This window comes from Filicampus tigris, chromosome 4 (assembly GCF_054856515.1).
Source record: "Filicampus tigris isolate MCC_2025a chromosome 4, RoL_Ftig_1.0, whole genome shotgun sequence".
Lineage (NCBI taxonomy): Eukaryota > Metazoa > Chordata > Actinopteri > Syngnathiformes > Syngnathidae > Filicampus > Filicampus tigris.
Window position 1 is genome coordinate 9,642,288 of NC_141220.1, and position 22,385 is coordinate 9,664,672.

Below are 22,385 nucleotides of genomic sequence, written 5' to 3' on the forward strand. Positions count from 1 at the left end.
GGAGGCATCGAGCCTGCCAATGATGTGTGAGTTGAGTTTTGCGTGTGTGTGTGCATGAATGTGTGTGCAAGCGAGCATGCCGAGAGAAGGTGGAGAAACAGCCATGGTGCCTTTTTGACAATATTTTTGGGGCCAAGATAGAAAATTAAAAACCCAACGGCACCTCAGAGCCTTTTCTATCACAGGGAGCATACATACTGTATACCTCTGTACACACACTCAAACAATTAACCTCAAAATGTTTCAAGTACTTGTAGGAACAAGTTAGACTGCTCCTCTACATCTACGTATGTTCAACGTGACCACAAACTTTTTCAAAAAGGGGGAGAAGGCTGTCAAATGCACCTGCCTGCCCCTTGTCCACTTGGTTGATTTGGTACTTCCAAGTCCCAAGGCAGACATTTCTCTCTCTCTTCTGGGTGTCTTGAACCTCCACCCGCCCCCTCTCCTTCCATCCCCACACTGACTGAGGCCTCCTTTTATTTACTGCCAAGAGAATTCTGTGTGCACAAAGTCAAAACAGCATGGCTGGTTGAGCAAGGGAGCAACCTGCTGCTGCTCACTCACACACAGACGCTACGTGGCCATCCCAAGGGGGCGCAGAGATGTTTACTACACTACAACCTCAAAGGACAGGGAGGCAAATAGACTTAGACACCCATAACCCCTTCAACTATAAGATGTCTCTCTTGTTGAAGAATTACAAGAGAAGATATGTGGCCATGGGTTTGGTGACGTGACGGAACAAAGAACCGTGAACCCATTAAGACAACGACAAGTTTCCTGTGACAGGCCATGGCAGCATTCTCAAAGCGGAACTTTACGGTCAGCTGGACTGACTTGGGAACATGACCTTAGGTGGACAAAGCTCCGAAAGTTCATCCTGAGAATCATTGATGTAATCCAACCACGAAGCAGCATATGTTGGTTCAGTGAAAAGGGATTTAGACAAGGGAGCTCAAAGAAGCCTTAGCCCTTTAACTTTGTTCAGCAAGTCCATTTGTGGAGTGTTTTTCTGCAGAACTTAACATTTGTTTCAGTGTGTTGACGGCTGTGTAAAGTAAGGTTGAGCAGGGAAGTTAGACAATGGTTGGGCAGTGGATTGCGACAATCGACTGGAACCCAAAGTAACATTCTGCCATACTGCCAACATTGCGGTGAGTAAACTCAAACGCAAATAACCAACTATGATCCGCATACCGTGTTTTTCCGAAAATAAGTCACACTTTTTTTAATAGTTTGTCTGGTCCTACGACTTACAAAGCGTACTCATACTTGTATATATTAAAATTAGCACTCGGATTGGTACCCAAAATCCCCGTTTCCCTAATTGTGCTGACTTTTGTGTGAGAAATTCATTATAAAGTTCATAAAAACTAAAACATCTACAGAATTCAAATTCATACACAAATTTAGACTACTTCATCCAAAAATTAACTGGTTAGCTTCTTCATTTAAACCAGGGTGTGCAAACGTTTTCCTTCAAGGGCTACATACAGAAAAATACAAAGAGGCAAGGGCCGCTTTGATTATGCTTTGTCTATTTACACGCTAAACCAAATCATCAGTGTAGGTAAAGTCATTAAAAGCTATATTCTATATATATATATTATATATATATATATATATATATATATATATATATATATATATATTTTTTTTTTTTTTTTAAGATAGGCAATAAAGAAAACATCAATGATTCTTCAGGGTTTTGGGGTGCATCGATTAATTGACAACTAATCGATTATCAAATAAATTGATACATATTTTGATAATCAATTGCTTAGAGGCTTTCTTTTAATTTGGAATTGTCCAAATTCTTGGAATTTCAGCCTCAACATTATATTTTCTCAGATTTGTGTGGTCCTCCATGAAAGCAGACTGATTATCTTTGTGCTTTTTGAAAATAATACATTTGCAAACATATTAAAATAATGATTAGTGAGCAGCTTTAAAACTGAAAATTGTGCAGCTAATCCATGAAATCGGTATCAGAATTGGTATCGGCGGTTCTCACTCATGTATGATCGTATCAACATCGGCAGCATAAAACCGGGACCACTAATGTTGTGTGTTCACTCATGACAAATACATCAAATATACACGCACAATTCCTCGCAGATGTCATCAAGCCATTGGTTCAGGAATGGGTTTTTCAAACAACCAACAATAATGTGTTTGCAAATGCACTCAAAACGTCTTAAGGTCTAAAAGCAGAACCACAATGAAATTCCTTTTCTAAACCCCCTCCTTCCTCTCAGTGATTATAGTCTCCCAGCTGGCAAAGCATAGGTCTGTTGTGTTTGTCTTTGCCTCTTTCGATACAACAGGTGAAGTGGGGCTTGCTGGGCTGTATGCCATTCTTTTTTCACTAGTTCTGTGAGCCAAGTGTGTTTTACCCATCGTAGCTCCACGGAGACACCTGAGAGACGAGAAGCCTCTCTCAGCACCCCCAAATCAATGGGATGGAAATACTGTCAGTGTATATCTGCCAGCTTGTGTCATTTCTAAACGGGCGGCATCCTACACATTAACAGTATGTTGCCCGTTCATCAAAACCTAGGAAAAGTAAACTCGGCGAGGAGGATTTTTTAAATGAGTAGAAACGATTTGATGAATGGTAAACTGGGTTGACTTTGGATTGGAAACGGGTGTGAGGGACGATGACGGAGCTGGGTGCGAGATGAGAATGTGATGCAAGGAGGACCGGATCAATCTTTTATCACTGCAGTGTACTTTTATCCCTAATGGATATGACATGAGCACAGCACTGCCTTCCGTCCCATTGCACAGGCAGGAGAAAGACACGTGGAACAAGGAGTGTGAGAGTTAGACGGGGCTACACTTAAGAAAAAAGAAATGTAGAGAAGCAAAGAAAGTGGTTTGAACCACATTCCCAAAATAATCATAGCCCGAAACGATGCAGACGTATTATTTCATGTCCTAGCGTCATCCAATTACCTCCGGCCCTGAGTGCATCTGCGGGAGCCGGTAAACATGCCTGATAAGGACCCGAGAAATGAAGCCACTTCACACCATGAAAAATTACTTTGTAAATTCCCATCAAGAATCCCCAAAGATATCGTGCTGTGCATGGCCAGGCTCGCTTTCCTTTCCACGGGAGCTAAATGACAGACAGGCGCTTTGACAGAAGCGACAGACTACCCGGCACTACTTGATGGAAATCCATCTACGTAATAAAGCAGTGAAAGAACAGTAAAGTGAGAGAGTAGAGAACATCACTCTCTGCGGATGCTCAGCTCTCACCATCCTAAACGGGCTCATTCAAGGACAATGTGAAAAGTCTAAGCAGTGAGGGAGCTGTACAGTAAGTAGGAGAGGAGAAGAAATAAGCATTTGTAAGCTGTATAATACATAAAGTTGAGATCGCACTACCGTAAAACATACCATTGCCCTGCTGCGTGATAATAGCAAACACATATCAATTACAGAGACAAAAGTATTGATACGCTTTCAGGAACTAAAAATGGAAGAACATACCATATGCTGGTTCTCCACTTTGCAATAGCTTTTTCTTTTCTAGAAGATTTGTGACTTTATAAGAGCTGGTATCCAATTTGGGATAAGAGAAATTGAACATTTTTTATAATAGCAGTGTTGCATAAGATGTAAAAACCTCATAGTCCAAGCAGAGTAAAAACTATTTTATATTTTTGACAGTAAATTGTTGGAAATGTCTTTTTGGAAGAGATAATCTGGTAAACAATGCAAAAAGTTGACTACTTTTGACTTATTCTGGGATCTAGTCCTAGTAACCAATGATATCATTATGTCAGACAGTAAATTAAAGGCACTCAAGAGTGACATGGGGTGAGTGGCAACAATTACACAAGACCACTCTAGCTAAAATTGTGGTTATGGCAATCAAAAGCTATGTTTAGCTATTATCAATTTATAACCAATCTGAAGCCTAGTTGAGATGACACGCGAGGTCTAACTATGACTAAGAGGAAGACATGATTTAAAATAAAAACAGTACTTGTTAGTTGGAGGAGGTTCCCATTGATACCCAAATTGGATAGAAAGAATGTTAGGCTAATATCAGAAGTTTTCTTCTTGGTCTGGACCATGCTGAGGATCGTTAACAACAAGCCTGGTGTGCATGATAATAAAACAGTGTTTAAATGGTCTTAAGTCAATGTTTAAATGGGCTTTAACACTTGCATTGCATGATATTATTATTTGAGATGTGTAGCACACTAACAGTTAACTGAGGTTGGGGCATGCAGCACTGAACTCTGGCCGAAACTCCAATGAATTAATCTTTAATCCTCCAGTGATAAAAGCAGCAGCCTGTGTGTGACTACAAGTAGCATGCACTTGTCTCATAGTTCGAACACTGAATGGAGGGCAAAAAAACATGAACACTGCTCTTGAGCATGGAGCAAATCAAAACAAAAAGCACATGGAGAACATAGTAAAAAATCATGAGAGCACAAAGTGAGAAGTTTCGCCAAACTGGTTTGAGTCGTTCATACGGCAGTTTGTTGTCAAGACAGCTGGAAAGTTATACTTGTTGAGACAGCGCTTCACTAACTAAAAGTCGAATTATTTATCTGCTTAAAAAACATATCGAGCCTATACTGCAGTGTGCCATTATTCCATGTGCAAAGGTGCAAAGGCAACAGTATAAGCCACACAGCAAACAGTTGACTTCAGAGAAACTTCCCTGAACTGACATTCAAACAAGATAGGACACATTCAAACAAACAAAAAACATTTCCACTCACCAGGAAGAATATCTTTTCACTGCCTTTCGTCTCCTTAGACCACACTTTGCCTCTGCCTTGCTGAGCAAAATCCTTTAAAATTGGCACAGTAGCAGAATCTGTCCGGTGTGAAGCAGTGTTTGCGCGCAAGAGTGTGTAATCGTATATGCGTGTAGGACGATGACGGTCAAGAAGAAGTGGTCAAGAGGCAGTCGGACGTGGTGAGAAAGCGATATCAAGGATGTGGCTCGCCTCTTTTCTCGCTCCGTCTGCCTGCCTGCCTCAGGAATGCACTGCTCCTGGGTGTCTCCACCACAGTCAAGATCTGAGAGCCTGGAAGAGTTTTTTTTTTCTCTTTTTCTCTCTCTCTCTCTCTCTCTGGCTGACTACACACGTCCTCCTCTCTTACCCACAGAGAAGCACACCCAATCAGTCACTCCTCCTTCTGTCACTCTTTCTCCCCACCCTTTCCTGCTGTGCTGACAGATCAGGTAACTCCTTCTTTTTCAGGTACGAGTGTTTTTTAGTGTCATGTTCTCCCTGTATCCATTTCCTCATATCGTCTCCTTGTTTTGTATTAGACAAATGTACATAAAAAAAAAAATAAAATAAAATGAAGAGTCAATAGAAAAGATGCGCAGCTGAAACTGTTTGCACAATCTATAATCCGAGGCATCAAGCGACCCAACCCTGACCTTGTGTGAAATGAGCAGCTGATTACGCAAATGAGAATCTGTCAGGTGTTTTTTTGCTTCCTTTTCTCCAGAGTGACATCATAGTACAGGTGAGCAGGTGCGACAGCAAAGTTGCTGTACTTACTGTATCTGAACTGGGCAACACCCTGGCCCAAATTCGAATCTGGAGAGAAGAATGTGTTTAAGTAAAAGCCAGTAAAGACCCAACATAAAACAGCATGAAAATGAAACTACTCAACTCAACTTTGTTGCTAGCACACCTTAAAAACCCACCCAAAGACACAACGCGTGTGTATCTTTTCAAATCACAACTTGAGGACTTGACCACCGCCCAAACATGAAACTTAAAACTGGTGAGTGATACTGGACCCGATACCAACAAGAATTTCCGTGGAACAAATAAAGACTGCTGTTTATTGTGAAAACCTAGATAAAGTGCAACAAAAAAAACGATTTGAATTGGAAAATCGTTTTGGATTTAAAAGGTGCGAGTGCACCGAATCACAACCGAATCCTTCCACTATAAAATATATTGAGCTACGTATTGAATTGTCTTTTATTGGAGGGATATAGCGTATAAGGAAATGGCACATTTATAGAACTGATAAGTTATAGTAATAAGTGCATAGTAAGTTTTTTAAAGCTCTTTGGGCAGAATGATGTAGATGATGTAGCACAAAATAGCCGCAGAATAGTGCACATCTGACAACATATCTGTTTGAATGCGACGTGGGTTTTTTTATTTTTTGGGAGGGGGGGATATTTGACAGATAGACGAATCAAAATTTAGTGGCAGTTGGTCACAGTTTGTAGTCAGAAACGCTAATGGAAGCCCGTTTAAAATCATCGGCGGGTACTATTTAATAAACGGACTGCCACATTTCTGTAAAATGCCCAGCTCTAGTTATAAGGAACTCACATTTTTACAACATTAGTGCAGTGCCAGATTTCCAACCATGCCCCAAAATTTGTGTTCCACTAGCTTTGTTCCTTTACTTTTTATGTTGGCGATGAATACCGTTTTAATATTGTTGAAGGAGCATTAATAATTGATCCATCCGTTTTCTACAACATTGTCATTAGTTTAGTTGTACTTCTTCCTACTCCTTTTTAAACATGTAAAATTAAATTTTATTTTTAACCCATTCTATCCCAATGACATATTTATGTCATTTCACAATGGGTCTGAAAAAGTCTGGTACTGAATTAGTTAATTGTATCTTTATGTTAGTTTCAATTTGTCTATTTAGTTGTTGTTTTAATGTTAATGGAATGTGGGGGTTGTCGAAATACAGTACTCGGGAGTACACCCATGCAAGCATACTTGTAGATGTACACCACACATTACTTTCCTAAATTACAGTAAAGATGTGCAAGCATGTGTAAACTGAGGAACAACATTTCCAGGGGATTTGCTTATTTTTATTTTTCATTTTTTGCAAAACGTGACAAACTTTCATTTTTAAACAAGATGGGAAGTGTTGTTTCATAAAATGACATGCCATATGAATGACCCTTTCATATGTAAGACTAATCAGATGCTGAATAAATCTGGGCCAGTCAAAACCTGCTTCGTACTATTTTTTTTTACAAGACAACTGATGTACAATATAGTATTCCGAACACACACACAACAACCAAATAATGCTGCTATAAATATCTTATGTGATGAAAAATATGTTTGTATATGATAAACTGCAGGAAGTTACATAATGCAAATAAAAGAGCACACACACACACACCTTTTAGTCAGCCTGGCTCCATGGTGAATTCTTTTCACTTTTGAGGGCTCTAGTGTTCTGTCTACCACGCAATGCTTTTGGCACATCTAAGTTGTACTGTCAGACAAATCACTTAAAGGACAGTCAAGAGTAAAAGTCTCCTGAGGAATTACCGTAGCAAAGGCCAAAGTGAGAAAAGGTGCCACTGAGGGGTGACATTTTGAAGGAGCAGAAAAGTAAGCACAAATACTGTAAATCCTTACAAGCCATAAAGCTTAAGGGGATGCGTGCTGATCATCAAATCTGCACAGATTTCATTCAAGTGCTTTTTGTGAGACTCCCAAAGTCCTGCGTCAATGGGTTATAGAGCAGAAGATAGAAACACAACAGGGCTGCCGAGTGTAACGTGCTGGATTAGGAGTCCAAGGTTTACTGACACCTTCCAGGCATTCCTCAGGGCACCTCCTACTGCTGTGCCGTCGTCAGTCCACCCTCCTCTGTCAAACCCCACGTATCATCCCTCATTTTCTGTGTGACTCAAACATTCTTGCACCACCCCTTCCTTTGCTCCCACTTGCCTGCCACTCTCCATTCAACAGAAAAGCAAAAGACAACAGACAACCAACCCCTAAAAAGCTTTACAACCAGTGCTTTCCTAAGATTCCATTCCTGGTTTTGCATTATTCATCACCACATGATGAATAATGCAAAACCAGAATTACATGAATCGCAACACAATACCCGCATAACAAGTTATATGTAAGAGTGTCCACTATTTCATTTTTTTAAACTTTACTAAGAGGGCATGAGGCAAAGGCTATGATGGCAAGAGAGATGGTTGAGTTTGCCTGGGATTAAAAAGGTTCAGAATAGTGGCAGGCAGAGGGGAATGCATGCTGATCGTGTCTTTGTTGGCCTTTATGCACCATGAACGAATAGCATTAAGGTCCAAACACACTTTGGCTCTTCCCATCATCCTTGTTGACACTATCCACCTCTCCTTCGCCATTTAGTCAACCAAACCTGGACAGTACATAAAGTAGCATCATACTATAAAATGCTCAACACCAAACACTCTTGAAAGACTTTAAACCACGGTTATCATCGGTTTTAAAGACAGGAAGGCGAGGCAGTATGCTTGTCGCTTCATGTGAAAAATGCCTCAATATAGTACGGCTGTCTAATTATGGTTAGGCCATGACTATTGCTTCGCTTGTTAAGTTATTCCTTGTGTCTCATTATTACTTCCACCAGAGAGGGTAATTACACTGTTGAATTTTAAATTAAGCGCATTTCACAATGAAAATGAACTAAGACTTCCCAGGAGACAATGTAGGTGAACTGGAGGACGTGGAAATGAAACAAATGAAAAAAAAAAATACAAGGCAGGGAATGTTTTTCTTGCAGACACAAACATTGTGAAAATACTGTAATCCCGATTGACATTGAAGCAAAAAAATAAGAAAAAAAAAAAGTGATGGTACTTTGCAAAGAAACTGTACATGCCTCTGCGTGTCCTAAAGGGGAAGAGGAATAAAAAAAAACTTTTGAATAGCCTTTGTTGGCATATACGTATAGTATGTTATGTGAATGAAGACTTTACAAAGCTATGTAAATCAGACTCCAATGGATATATTAGAACTGTAAATACACAACGCTGAACAAATACAAACACTACGACAGAACTCTGTCTATCCCTTACTGTTCAGATACTCAAACATGCCAAGTTGAACAAATCACATAAATATACATTTCCTACCTTTTTTACAGACTAATTTTAGCTTTTAGTGTGCATTTTCAAGATTCATGCCACATAATTGCATGGTAAAAACTAGCGTTGTTCCGATGCCCCGATACAGATTTCAATACCCAGCTGTGCGGTATCGGCCGATGACGATGCTGATACAGTATTGATACCAGACTTTCTGAAAAAAAAAAAAAAGGTATATTTGAGCATTTTTTTCTTGTAATTCTAAAGAACTGCATACTCACTTGGATGTAAAACCATTGCTATCATGGCTTCGTCGGACTTAAAAACCTTTGTGAAACAGGAAAAAATAATATACACGAGGTATCTTTGAGAGAGATTGTGTTGGATTAATTACAAAAGCTATAGGACATTACTTTTTGTTTTGTTTGTTTTGAGTATGAGTGACCCACCGCAACAACTTCCACTCCCTAATCCACTTTCAAAACCAAAAACAAGCAGTAGAAAAATCCAAAATTGAGCAGGGTTTGTAGTTGCGGTCCATTCCCCTTGTTCATGCTCGCTGCCGCCGCAAGCTCTTGGTGCTTGTTCACATGTTTCGTCCTCAAATGTTTTATCAGGTTTGACGTATTGAACCTGGCCACTTTGGTTCCGCCTCTTGCTACATTCGCTCTAGCTGGAGTTTCTATTGAAGTAGTTACATATCGCTGACATTATATCTCCTGCGAACAGTGTTTCAACGTTGCGCACGACGCCAAATCTGACTCGGTGTATTCTTGCTTTGGTATATCATACCATCATCGTAAACCAAACGATGGTTGAATAGAAAAAAAAAAAATGGAAATTGATCAATATAAAAACAGTTCTCAAATTCTTCACTGCTTTTCAGTCGTGGTCTTCATCTTCAATCGCTCATAGCTAAGAGAGTTTGCAATCTAATTCAGTTCATGACTCAGTATTCACAAGGAAAACACTGACCAAATACAGGAAGAAAATATATACTTACTGTCAAATAAAGGAAAGATAATCAAAAGAGAAGTAAACATGAGCCACCCTAGCAGATGGCCGGGTGTTTCAGTACAATGAAATAATGCACAGACTCATATACTGGAGATGCTTTTGTTGCATCTGAAAGAATCGAACATTGTGTTTTATCCATTCCTATTAAGAACAGTTTTAATTCCCACCTATAGGCTAAACCTTTAGCAAATGCACACTAATAGCACTACAAACACTGAGGCATTATTGTAAAACAAGATGGTGGCCTGGGGGGTTAGAACTAGTGATTTCACCATGACCGAAACAAAAACAAAAGGCAGAGGGGGGGGGGGGGGGGGAGATAAAGCGACAGGAAATGTGGGTTTGTGGCCTGTGAGCTGTCAGGTGGTAACAGGTCAGGGGTCAAAGGTGAACAAAAGCTTCATAAGCCCCACACAGAGCAAGGCGGAGGCCACCGGACATTCTCACTCACTATTTTTTCTCCATTTACCTTCACCCGCACACTTTAGTGCGTTTGTTTGACTGAGGTATTGCTTCAATTTGTCAAGTCTGAATGGTCATACAAGTGCCGTCCTTCAACACATTAGTCGTCTGTCTATTTTCTCCCAACATTGTTTATAACATGGTTGCCACTGAGTGTCTGGGGAAAAGAACGATCCAAACACCTGCAGGAACAACAGCATGTAAAAGCTTTCACTGGACCAGTCTAGTCAGCCTTTTCCCTCTGTGGTTTTCTGGATCAAAGTCAAGCTGTAGAAGCTGTGTTAAAGTTAGAAAGTCCTTTGTAGCTTGAGTCATGCATTACGCACATAGACAGAAATAGGAAAAGAAAAAAAAACAAGAAAAGTCACTTCTTCCTCTCTGGTATGTCCACATGCACACAGACATGATGACAAGAGTGCATAATAGAGTTGGCGCACTCTAATCATATAATTGCAACAGGTGTTGTATTTTAAAGCAGCAAACGTATGCATCCATCTATTATCGATACCGCTTATCCTCACAAGGATCGCGGGGCGTGCTGGAGCCTATCCCAGCAGTCTTCGGGCAGTAGGTGGGGGACATCCCGAATTGGTTGCCAGCCAATCGCAGGGCACACAGAGACAAACATCCGCACTCACAATCACACTTAGGGGCAATTTAGAGGAAACCGGAGAAACCCACGCAGACACGGGGATAACATGCAAGCTCCACACAGGGAGGCCGGAGCCGGGATCGAACCCACGACCTTTGAGCTGTGAGGCGGACGTGCTAACCAGTCGACCACCGTGCCGCCGTATGCAAAACAGATTCACCCAAACTACAAGCTTAAAGACCTGTTGAATTTTAAAGGGTCCCATCGCCATCTTCTTCAGAACTGGAGTGTGTGCGCGAGCCGGCGTACGTGGCACTGAATTAATGATTTGTGTTAGCAGATATGCTCGATTACAAATCAGCTATTTGACAATGGCCATTTGTGGGAAGGTTTGTGCCGCTCTCTGTCACATGCCTTGCCTACGTATCGTACATAAGACGATACGTTAGGATTGTCTGGCCAGCAGTGGTGACACAATGGCAGCTGGTCGAATGCTTCAACAGGGCACTGGTGCCAGTTTCGTCTTTGTTGCATCAGCCAAGGGAAAATGGGCTCAATAACACACATCACTGTGCTCCTTTTTGTTCGTGTTATCAAAATGAAGTGAAAGTTATATCACTACACTGCTTGGCAGTATTGAGATTTATTTTGTAAATATGTTAGCTACAAAATTGTTGGTTCCCACTGTTGATGAATATTTCTTTCTCATCACCTGAGAGTCAGTAAGTAAAACAAGAATAGTTGAATAGTACATGTGATATTCTTTTCAGTATGTTTTTTACCATAATGTATTTACAATCTATTAATAAAACTTTTAGCATGAAGTAGAAGGAATAAACCGACAATTTGGTTATATTAGGACAAAACACATTACGAGGAGAAACAAAACAACAGCGATGACAGCGATCCGACAAAGACTGAAAGAAACCACGGAACTAAATACAAGCCAACTGATGAGACAACGAGGAACAGCAAGACAAGACACGAGAGGCTGTGGGATCTGATTGGAAGACACAAGGGACCGGGTTGACAAGCACAGGTGGAAAAAAAAAAAAAAGACCTAACGAGCAGGGCAGGAGGGCAAGAAAACAAGCCATAACAAGAAACAAACCTAAATATTATCTAGAGAAACACAAACCACAGCAGCTTCACACTCGGGTGCGAATGGCTCCACAATGACAGTTGAGATTGCGGCTAGAACAAGCCAATACTACCACATCATCTGCAAAAAGTAGAGATGCAATACTGAGGCCACCAAACCAGACCCCCTCACCGTCTCGGCTGCGCCTAGAAATTTTGTCCATAAATGTTAGGAACAGAATCAGTGACAAAGGGCTGCCTTGGCGTTGTCCAAGCCTCACTGGATACAAATCCGACTTACTGTAAAGCAATGCAATGCAATGCTAACCAAACTCTGACATCGGTGGTACAGGCACAGAACAGCCCGTAACAGGGGCTTCGGTACCCCATACTACCGAAGCACCCCCCACAGATATCCCAGAGATCGAGATGACTAAACTATGCATTGAATTATATTGCCAAACTATTTTGCTTTTGCAGCAGCAACGAGCTGCGTGCTGCATCCTCTCTCTTCTCTCCATGTGGGAAACTGTATGTCATTGCAACATGTGACATAATAGACCGATCAGAGCAGCAACAATTCCTAATGGGTGCGTGGCATGTGTTGCAGACCTGTCGCCAACAGCACGATGCGGCGGTCACGTGAATCAATGCGGCAGTTGTCGCTCGCGCCGATGCGGGAGTAGAAAGAAGCCTAAAAAGAAGCCTTTCACCGAGTAGGCTGAGATGAAATTTGGCCGCCTCGCGACCACGTCAAACGCATGAGGGCTGATTAGTGGGCCGGACTAAAATCCACTCCGAATTTTTTTATAATTTGTCGCCCCACCCGCCCTAAAAATGGGCATCCGTAGGGTCCGACCAGTCCGGCCCAGAGACGGACTGCCCAGCTCTGCAAAATGCACATGTAAACACATGCACCCTAGAGGATCCTGCTGAGGGTGTAGAGTTTGTCCACTGTTCCGCGGCCTGGACGAAAACCACACTGCTCCTCCCGAATCTGAGATTTTTCCCGATTGGACCCTCTTCTCCAGCATCCCTAAATAGACCTTACCAGGGAGGCTGCGGGGTGTGATACCTCTGCAGGAGGAACACACTCTCCTCTCCCACTTCTTAAAAACAGGGACCACCAAACCAATCTGCCAATCCTGGGGTACTGTCCCAGATGTCCATACAATGTTGTAGAGGCGTGTCAGACAACATCCAGAGCGTGTAGGAAGTGGATTAGTTAATGGATAAGATACTAGTTACCTATGATGAGGAAACAAAAACACAAAAAGTCTCCAAAAATATTTTATAAAGATTGAAAAAAAAAATTGCGGGTTTCGAACCGTGAGTATGCGAAGGTCCACTGTAATCTATTAAATCAATTGACTACCCATTAATAACAGCTAAGATAGACCACAGAGACATGACACACATTATTCGCAGTAGAATTTGTGACTTCTGCCAGTAACAAACCCTCCATTCAATATGTGCCTTTTGATGAAAGGGTGAAGTGTTCCCAAACAGATGCTGGGTATGTGAATAGCAGAAGGTCCTTCAGGTCATCGGATAGAGTGCACGTAAAGGGAGGGGCAGGAGTGTGCGTCTAACGTTTCCATAGAAACCAGATACAGATGCAACCACCTGGTTGGTTGAGCCCATGAAGGAGAGCAGAGAAGTTACCACTTCAGGTTGGTTACCATGCAAAGAGAAATCCACTCCACATTTTTTGATTCATCAGCACAGAATGTTTGTGATCTGATGGGCAGTTTTCGGGCATGGAAAGAAGAACACGGACCACAGAACAAACATTACCACAGACATTTCTTAATGGTTATTCACCGAAGTCAAATGAAGTTCAAGTGCCTAAGCATAACAAATGAATTTGTCCCAAACACAAACCAGGTAAGTTTCTAAATTTACCATTTTCACCCGCTGGGGATGAATATTGTTTTCATCATAATTTGCATATTTATTTTACAGTTTTCAAAAACACCATCCGTTTAGTAACACAAACCTAATCCAGTTTCCCTCTTAATCCGTTCCACAATATAACCTCAGTATATAAAGGCACAATTGAATAATAGGAAAAAAATAGCATAACCCTGAACTTTGTTCCGTGTTACAATATTTTACAATGTTGGCGACAATGTGGTCATTTTTGCCACTCACCTCTTGCAGCCTGTCTCTGAGTGTCTGCCAGGTGAAAAAGGAGAAGAGGAAGGGGAGGAAGAGAGACACAAACCTGCTACTGACAGTTTGCGCTACCTGATCCACCACTGCCTATGGGAGAGACAGACACAGACATGCTTACAGCAGTGCAGATGGGAGGGGGGCAGCTGAAGAGCAACTGAAGTGGTGCCGCCATTCCCCGTTGCCAACGCAACCGACGCTCTTTCAAAGAAATCATCCAATAGCAAACATAAGCGATTGTTTTCAGACAAAAAGTCACATGACTGCTCTAACGCCACTCCCAAATGGCTGCCGTGAGAAGGGAGGGGGAGACCAGCGTGGTGCTTGTGGGTGGCATGTGAAGACAAGGCGAGGAGGAAAAAAAAGGGGCGGGGGGGAACTAAACAAAAAATATGATTGTTGAGGACCTAGCAATGCTTGCTAGCACAACACAAATAGTGCATCTTTAGAATATCAAGCTTAATTTGCAGCCAAACATATTATATCGTCGCTGTCCTGTGAAAAACACTTATCTCCAATTTTGGAAACTTTTTTAATTTTCACTTTAAGGCGATGTCTGTAAGGCGGAAACATGATTCATGTAAAAATAAGAAAAGGAAAATAAATGGAGATAAGTGTTTTTCACATGACAGCGACGATATGCTCCAATAGAGAATGCAGAATTTGTGTGTGTGAACGCAGAGTTTGCTTAATTCGTAAATTTATTCAATCAGCCTTAATAAAAAAAATTCAACAGAATAGACAGTGCAGAGTTTTTCCAGGTGTAGAGTGACGCTACATCTTATCAAGCCTTTTTTTTTTACATAAGAAAACATATTTCAGCAAAGAAAATTAATGGCCATAACACACCAACACCACATTAATCAGGAAGGAAAATCATTGACCATAACATGCCAACATTAAATTTATCTTCTCACAGAGTAAAATTAAGTCATGAAAAGAAACACGTTCAAATGCATTCATGAAACGAGATTAAAGTTGGATATTAAGGTAAAAATGTGTCAAGTAGCCTATAATAATTCAAGTTTTGATGAAGGTTAAGTTGTAAAAAAAAACGCTCTCGCATATACTTGTGACATTTAAAATTCCAGCCCATTCAACTAAAAACGAAAGAATGGAAAGAATTAATCTGAATGATTTTTTAACCTGTCCTGTTTGGCTATTCAATCATGCTTAAAGGTGGCTCTGTATGCCTTATCATGCCGTAACTGTTTTGCTGTGCAACAGCAAAGTTTGATATACTCACTGTGTCGTTTGTGTCTGATATTTATTGGAAATGCAGTCAAACAGAACAAGGTTTTAGAGGGGACAAAGAAAAGTGAACGTAGCAAAGAACACAACGAACAATATATACCATATACCGGTAACAGCATAACAAATAGAAAATAGCAGGGGACAGGATAGGACAGTGACTCAGACAGTGCTACTGCTGAGTGGCAAAAGTTAGGGCTGAGCAAGTCATCAAAATTTGATTGTCATTTCAATTTTGGCTTCTCACGATCATATAAACATTACAATCAAAGAAAAAATGATGAATGTGCTGAAGGGCATGGTGTGTTCCTAATTAATAGCAATTAAAGATTAGCCCCACACCAAGCAACTGCCTGCGTTTCCCATTGTTGTGCGTCTTGAGACATGCTTGTGAATCATATTTGCCACCCATGGACGACTTATCAGAGGTCTCTGCAGCTGATTGCAGGCACAGGACAGATGCAAAACAGCCAAGCTGGACATGAAGGCTTACGTCGCCTAATCAGTGGGGGAACCCAGAATATGTGAGTTCATATACCAAATTGTGACTCTTCTTATTAAACTTGCCTTCCCAAGCTTCAGAGTTTATCCACTTAAACTTATCTCACAGGACAACATCAAGACGACTACACAACAACAAATCATTTTAAATGATCTTTTCTCTAACATTATGCTCATCGCAAGGGCTAAGAAAAAATATCCTATCGCATTGTATCGTGATGCTTTTTATGTCGATACATTGTCCATCCAATCAGCCTCACAAAATAACAACAATGCACCTCTGCCACTTGCTGCCACCCCGTCCATGCTTAACTAATCACTGTATGTCAAGAGAAAATGAGCAGCGATATCATGTTTACTTATAAACCACAATATTAGGTACAGAATCTGTATCTCATTAGACTGCATCTGAAGTAGCAGTGTTGCATCAACATTTTTAATTCTATTGTTATTATCAATAAGTACAACAAAATACTCAGCTTTTGCTTATGTACATTGTCAGATAAGGTGTGAATTTGTCATTTTGTATATGTACCACTGTTGGTAGTACTGAGATGTTTCTAACATTTTTGGTTCCATTATTTCGGGGGGTTCAATTATTTAAGCTACATGAGAAATAGCACAACACTGCGTATGTATTGGTTGTGCCTTGATTAAACCACTGTAATGTTACACCTAAATCTATTAAAACTTGAGTCCAATTTCAAGTTTTTACCGAGTTTGAATCGGCAGGTGCACCACTTGTTGCATCAACGAGCGATGAGCGACTGTCACTTTATACAGAACAGAACAATACTGTAGTGTACGTAAACACTCGACGGAAGACAACTGGGCACAACTTACACTGAGACGTCGAGAGGCAGTAAAATTTGAACACGATTAACAGTCGACTCTTGTCCCCTGACGACAGTCCATGGTTGTCACGCCATTCCGGAAGTGGAATTAAGAGACTTCCGGTTTATGTTTCAAACGACAACATTTCAAATTTAAAGCGCTTCGAAGGCATAAATCACAAACATGTTCATGGGGCTGGAATTAGAAATAAGTGCAAAGCATGAATAATTTTAACTTAAATCAAAACATGCAGATGATACATTGCTTTAACAAATGTATTAGACCGCCACGATTTTATGTTTCTGTTAGTGTTAAAACACCAGCATGTTGAACCTTGTTATTCGAAGTATTTTTTTATGCTAAAATGTAATTATATACCCAGCAAAGGCATACTAAAATTTGTAAATTGTCGAATTATTTTGATTTACTTGCATTCCTGAACAGAAAAAAATGTTTTAATGTGAATGTTGCACATACTGAATTTTTGACTTGTCATAGAAATCCAGTGAGCCTGTTCAAATTGTGAGTAGGGCTTCAACCAGCGATTAAACTGGTCAACAAATTTTAATCAAAAATGGCTTCATATCCCTAATTGTATTTTTAATTTTTTTTGTTTTTTATGTTTGACCAATAAAAAGCTTGTGCAATGTGGATTTTACCATGTGTTATGACATTTCAGGAAAAAAATCCACCTGCTGCTGAACCTACCCCTTAATTTATAAATGTTAATACAGTAGTTATTATTATCATTATTGTTATTATTGTTATTATTATTATTATTATTATTATTATTATTATTATTATTATTATTATTCAAACATGTAGTGCGAAAAAACAAGATTTGGAATCAGCACTAAAAAATTAGTCTAGAAAACTTGCATGCCTGATTAAAAAAAAACTTTTTAAATAAGTCAACATTTGTTGACCAGTGTTATTTTAGTAATCGATTAATATGACAATTATTTTTTCAATGACTTGACTAATCTGATTTTTAAAGGAATCCATTCCATTATTAAATAAAACAAGATATTATTTCAAATGGACAGTGTGGAAAATGTACAAACATAAATTGATTATGATTCGGTTTCTGGTTTGGTCCATAACGTGAGAAAATTGGCAAAAATGTTAGTCATTCTTTTCCAAGGTATATGTAGATATTTGCAACTGTCTTATTTTGATTAAACACAGAAAACCAGTCTGCTTCCGTGCAGTACAACAGATATCAAGGAATATTTATTATTGAGAGGCTAAAATTTGGACAATTTTAAGTTAAACAAGATCTCCAAATGAATAATCAATCATCAAAATAGTTGTGAATTAATTTACTAATCATGAGTTTTAGTTATCGATTAATTGTTGCACCTCTAGTCAGTGGCGTGCAAAGGGTGGCTGACGGGGCGATGTACCGGGCAAAGCACCCCTCATTGATGAAAAAATGTCCATGGACAGCAAACTGTCTTTTGCCGGGCAATACAACAGACGCACATCAATAATGATATCTAACGGTAAAATGTTTAGAGCCCACTGAAATTAAAATAAAGCGCATCATGATGCATGGTCGCTGGTCATTTGCATGACAGGTGGTTTAATTACTTCTATTAAGCATTGTTCACAAAATAAATGTTCTACAAAAATAACAAAACATCTGTTACCATTCCAGAGTGTTTTAATTATTATTTCTTTAACACTGAAATAGTTTTCAAGGTTGTTGTTTTTTTTAAACTACTGTCTTGTTTGCAGCAGTACAATTTCATAATGCGTACAACTGGTAAAAATAGGACTACCTACTTGCAGTGCAACATCCAGCAAATAGGGAAGATTTCAAATCTGAATGCTTTGAGTTGTCAAATGCATTTTACTTAGTTGTGAATGTGTCATCAGAAAATAAGTAAATCTTAGCTGAAAATAGGATGTTCCTCCTGAAACGAACTTGTGGTCTTGCCTTTACATTATTTGACAAACATGTCCCAAACCTGTCTCAACTCATACTATTGGTATTTCCAGGTATTCCAAGGTAGAGTTCCTGAATAAAAATGACTCATCTGCAGTCAAAACAAAGACGTTTCCTGAGGCGAAAACACATTCCATCAGTTTTCAAGGTATGAGGTAAGTTTGTGTTGCTTGTCCAAAAGTTTCCCTCTATCAGATAGATACACATATATTGTGTGTGTATATTGTCTATAGGGTCTATCTGCTTTACTCATCGAGAGTGTGATCCTGGACACACACACACACACTGAACATACAAGTTTCTACTCTCACCTTTTGTAAAAATTGATCTGAAGTATAGGGGAGGCAAGGGCTCTGACTATGTTTGAGTGAGCCAGCCAAAGTATGGTCATTTGCATCTCGTACATTGGTGACGAAGAACTCATGTGAACTGCAAGCACAAGAAAAAAAAAGAAAAAAATATTATTCAAATATTGGGAATATTGGGGAAAAAAATGCAACTAGGTGAATGCAAGTATGTGTGGATCCACTTCATAACGTTTTTTTTTTTTTATATCAAAGGAAAGAAAGTATAGGATATCACGATATCCTGTGTGTAAGTATGGACACGATGCTATTTTTCAACTACAAGAAGTCTTCTTTCATTCTATCATAATTTCTTGTTACAGTGTCAAAGAATACTACATCTTGACACAAACCCACTGCCAAAAAGGAAAACAATGAAGCAACTGTGTAAAATGACTTAAAGTGAAAGTCAACCCAAAAAATATTTTTTTCAAGAATGTGTTCCCAGCAGGCCCACTAATTGAAACATGGCATTCTGATCACGGCTCAGATTCAGAAAACAGGTCAGCCATGATTGGTCGTTGTGAGCAGTTGTGATGTCATTTTCAGTCGACAGAAGACAAAATGGCTGGCCCCACAGATGGCTAAAAATAAATGCATTTTGCTGCTTAATTTATATTCCACAAACGCAAAATTAATCAGAATGCCGTGTTTCAACTAGTGGGCCTGCTGGGAACATATTCTTGAAAAAAAATATGTTTGGGTTGACTTCCGCTTTGAGTATACTTAAGAAATGGAAAGAGTTCATGGAAAAGATGCACCATGTTATGCAAGAGTCAGTGTCATGGCTGAATGGCAATGAGCCAACACAAGTTCAAATACTGTACTTCAAACATTCCTGTTCGAAACATGTTTACAAGCCTTAATCCACACTGTCGAAGGAAGCCTCAAGGACGTACAGCCAACGGCATTAATTGAATCCTGTTAACATAGGTGGTGGCTGCCTGAAAAATATCCAACCCTGAAAGACAAGACATTGCTAATAATCTTACAAAACAAAGCACATCTAGTTTTTTTTATTTAGAAGGATTACTTCACATCACATGGCTTTGATGATGTCACAGAATGTGAGCTCGTCTTGTTATGATGACATCATGGCTATGATGCCATCAAACATAGCGTTGGGAGAATATCTTGTGGTTAAGTGCATAACCTTATGAGAAATCTAGTTCACCAATGTAATAACGATAAGAACTAGGTGAATCTCAAATGAAGTCCCCCTGAAGGAAGACACTGCCAATCATGTTACCGGATAAGGTTAGGTTAGCAAATTGTTTGATTGGACTTTACAACCAATAATGCTCTCCATAGCATGCTCTCAACCATTTATACAAACAGTATATACCTGTAGTTGTCACTCAGCTAACAGTCATTCTTGCTGGATTTATTCCCAACTGTTCAGCCATGTAAACTCATCACATACAATACCTCTATGTATGCATAGTATAGTATTCTGTATACCCGGTATATAGTTAGTTACATAATGCTGTTACTGTACTGTTGTTAGTAGTTAGTTGTTATTGCTTGTGTTTATTTCATTCCCAACTTCTCATACTGCATATCATCGGGCCAAGTCACATTTTGGCGAATTTAATATTTTTTCAAAAATGTATACTATTGGTCAACGTGAGTGTTATTTTTTACACATTACTGACCAATCTAAATTGTTGAAAATGGCTTGCTGTCTTTTATGATGAAATGTAAATGGTTGAACAAATTTGCCATTTTTGGGGTCTTCTGAAAAGTGACTAATTTGGATGTACAAGGTTTCGGCCCGACGCCAGCAATATAAACGATTTATTGATGCATGTATAGTTTGGGTTATATGCTACATACAATGTTGCTGACTATTTGTGCTGCTGTTCACATTCACTCCTGTATTTATTCATATAGAATGGACTGGGAAATTAATAGACATTTAATCGCGATTTCTATTTTGGCTACTTGTGATTTTAAAAATGATAATGGAAGAAATATGATCCCTGTGCACAACGGTGTGCTGTGTTTGCAAGTTCTCAACTTTGTGGAAGTACCCTGAATGTTGCTTGTGCAGCAAGCGTGTGACATGTATGTGAGTCTGCCCTGAGCATGCATTAAAGCGGAAATCAACCCAAACATATTTTTTTCAAGTAATATGTTCCCAGCAGGCCCACTAGTTGAAACACGGCATTCTGATTAATATTGCGTTTGTGGAATTAAGCAAATTCCACTCCTTCTCAACTATCTCAGCGGGCGGCCATTTTGTCACTTATGTCGCCTGAAAATGACATCACAACTGCTCAGGGCTCAGGTAACGACCAATCACGGCTGACCTGTTTTCTGAAGCTGAGCTGTGATTGATCGTTACCTGAGCCCTGAGCAGTTGTGATGTCATTTTCAGTCGACAGAAGCGACAAAATGGCGGCCCCCCATAGTAGGCTAAAAACGGGTGGATTAACTCTTATGCTACAAACGCAATATTTATCAGTATAACAATATTTATTGTTTCAACTAATGGGCTTGCATAGCACATATTCTTGAAAAATATATTTTCGGCTCTGTTCATTAGGATAAAATGTTTGGAAATGAATGAATGAATATCTCTCTAAACAAGCTTGATTATTATTTTTTTCATAATCACTCAGCCCTAGTCTGCCATTTACATCTGCATACTATATATAGTGTATAGTGTTTATTATTTATGTACTGTTGCCATATACAGTGCTCTATTTCTGCTCACTCACATTGCTTGATGTTTTCTGTTGGAAGTTATGTACAGCGCTTTGTATGCTGTGTTTTTTTAAAGTGCTCTATAAATAAAGTTGAGCTGAATTCAGATATTGTAAACATGCGTGTATATATATATATATATATATATATATATATATATATATAAATATACATATATACATATATATACACATATATATGTATATAGGTATATATATATATATATATATATATATATATATATATATATATATATATATATATATATATATATATATATATATATATATATATATATATATATATATATATTAGGGCTGCCAAAAGATTAATCGCGATTATTCGCAAATACGGACTTTTACGTAGTTTTACTAAAAAAGTTACTTGACGGCTCATTGGAGAAATCCAAAATAATTTGCACACTTTGCACAGCCAAATTCAAATACTATATTTGTTGTACATCTTTGGTGTATCGTTCAACTGTTGTATTATACAGGAAAAGAATCGTATTCAAGGGTCAAAGAAAGCTATTAGAACAGTCTTTGAATTAAAATATACTTTTTTCTACATTAATTCCTAGATTTTACCCAAGTAAATAACGGTTCAAAGCTT

The 22,385-nt window shown here is 39.2% G+C and overlaps 1 protein-coding gene across 2 annotated transcripts in view; it reads right to left on the minus strand.

Annotated features, from left to right (window-relative positions):
* rassf7a (Ras association domain family member 7a) overlaps positions 1 to 16,887 on the minus strand; it is a 39,627-nt gene extending 22,740 nt beyond the window's left edge. For both annotated transcript variants that reach the window (XM_086029004.1, XM_086029005.1), the window contains exons 1-2: positions 16,779 to 16,887; positions 14,163 to 14,273 (exon numbers count right to left, since the gene is read on the minus strand). The gene's annotated coding sequence lies outside the window, so the exon portion shown is untranslated. The remainder of the gene's footprint in view (positions 1 to 14,162; positions 14,274 to 16,778) is intronic.
* Between the last annotated feature and the right edge of the window lie 5,498 nt (positions 16,888 to 22,385).